The sequence below is a fragment of the Anoplophora glabripennis genome, unplaced genomic scaffold (genome assembly GCF_000390285.2).
Source record: "Anoplophora glabripennis isolate ALB-LARVAE unplaced genomic scaffold, Agla_2.0 scaffold856, whole genome shotgun sequence".
Lineage (NCBI taxonomy): Eukaryota > Metazoa > Arthropoda > Insecta > Coleoptera > Cerambycidae > Anoplophora > Anoplophora glabripennis.
Genome location: NW_019416933.1, coordinates 106041 through 108691, shown reverse-complemented (window position 1 = coordinate 108691; position 2651 = coordinate 106041).

Below are 2651 nucleotides of genomic sequence, written 5' to 3'. Positions count from 1 at the left end.
TTTGAAAACCGCTCAACGGATTGAGTTGAAATTTTCAAGATCAAGTTTTTGAATATTTACCGAATGACCCCATTAGATTCTATCCTCAACTTTTCAAACAAGTGTTTGTTGTTTTTTTTACAATACAATAAATAAATCGGTGAATATCCAAAAATAGAAAATTAAGAAAAATTACATTCATTAGAAGAAGAAATGTAACAATACAGAATCGAACAAATAAACCAAATACATTTTATTAAGAAAAGAAATTTTGATATTTTCAAAAGTCCAAATATGTATCACAAAAACTTCTATTTCATTAATTTTTTCCACTTTGTTATTACATTATTTAAAACGTGAAACATAGGAATCATTAAACTGACTCTTTGGCTTAAATTCAATATTTCGCCTTCAGCTTCCCTATTTACATTTCGGAACCCTTTGTTTCTTGTTTTCTCATATTTGAACGCGCGAAAACACATTATTAGTAATTTATAGGATTTTTATATCTGAATAACGAAATAATACAATACAGATACAGACACAATACGCACATATTGTATGAATGATTTACGGCAACCCTTAACAAATGAGCCAGTATTCATTGTTCTCTCAGATTTCGTTTGTATGCTAAGTAATTTTTTGCATCGCTGAGTTTTGTGTAGATTGCGGCCGTTGGTCAAGCGGAAACACGCAATCTCAGATGGTCGCGGTTATCCCATTATTTATCTGCCACACCTTCTTTGACCATGAAAATGGGTAACTTTGCGCCAGTGGTTATTATTGCTCCACTAGTGGATCGGTTACGAAAAATAAACCAGTAGGCAATCAACTAGAAAACAAATCTTAGTTACAGATTTTAGATACCTATTTTCCAGAAAAATACTAAATAATTAATTATATTTATATCGTTTTTCAGTGTTGTTTTTCAGGAAATTGATAACACAGATTTCGAAATAAAAAGTGTAGTGAATTGTTTTTAAATTTTGGTACGATTAAAGTAAAAAATAATGTTATTAAAAAAATTAGCGATATGAACTTTTAACGTACATATTTAAGGCCTTCTGGAACAAAGAAAACAAATGCAGATACATATCACAGAAATGATCCAATAATGTATTAACAAAGTCTATAAGCATTGTCAATATTCTTGAAACCAGTTTGTACATATTTGTGTAATAACTTTCATATTATTTTTTTTTTCAAAATTATTTAAAAAAATGTGTTTCTGCTAGTGCATCCTGTATTTTTATAACAAACGTTTTTGTACTCTAAAGTTTTGCCTTCGAAGGTAAAGTCTTTCAAAAATTCGAGTTAGTTTTCTGAAAGATAATATAAGAAAATGAAAAAAGTTTTGATATAAACATAGGCCCTAACATTCTTCAATTTGAGAACTTTAAAAACGTACTATTTTAACTCTTAAATAATAGAAAAATCAATAAATTGTAAAAAGCTTTACAAACGCAACGTTGCTATCGTGTTCCAAATAATTTCTCACACCACTGTTACGTTTAGCCAGCTGTTAATCAGCTCATATCAAGATTTCTAAGTGCACCAAAATATTTTAAATTTTATAATTTACAATATTTTTTACGTCTATAGGCAATATGGTAGGCACAGAGAAAAAGTTAAAATTCGTATTTTCTATTGAAATTAACAAAAGAATATTTGTTGGCATGTTTTAATCTTGTCCTCATGATGAATTTTGAGATAAGGTTTTAAACGAATTCTTTATTCCGTACAGGCTCTAGACTTCTGCGCTAATCCTTGGGATCAGAATGAAAGATAGAGGCATTATCATTATGTATATTGTTATTTCTAAACTTTCCTTATATCTATGCTACTACGATGAATAATAAAATGATCATGACGATGATGATGATGATGATTATTGCAAACTACCATTATTTATACTAAATTTGAACAAAAACTAATAAACCAAAAATACCTAAATGTCTTCTTTGAGTTGCAACATTATTAATGTCCTGCTCCAAGAATTAAGTTTGTAACTTTTTTCTTCTATAAGTATTATGTATTTATAGTATTATTATACTACCTAAGCAATAAAAAATAAAACTAAAATGGTGATAATTCTGCAGACATGGGTAACCTACGTATACAGGTATTCACAAAATACCCCCTCGCTTTTTTTTTAATTTTATGTATATACCAGTTTTTAGGAAATTTTCTTATAGTTTTAAAGAAATATTTAAAAGAACAGTTGAATGTACCCCGTCTTTTTTAGATTTACGAAACAAAATATTAAATTCTTTGTTAAAAAAATATCATATTATAAATAGTATTAGATAATACTTTTATCCTGTCCTATGTACAAAAGAATGTTAAGCAATTTTTTCATAATGTTCTATATTATCCACTCCATTGATAGCACCTACTAATTCCTTTTAATATTTTCTATTTTAGATCGTATAATCCAATAAATTCTCTATTTACTGTTCCCTTAAAAGTCCCCCATTGGTGGTCAAATCAAGATTTCTTGCAAACCATAAAGTTGTCTCTTTATAACAGAAATTTAGTTAAAATAATACCCTTTCACTACAACATAATATGACGATAGTGTAAAACATCTTTTATAGTATATTATAATAAAACATTTAGTCTCGTTTAGTCTGCACTGATTCCATGACAATCGTGAGTTTCTTGAGTTCCCT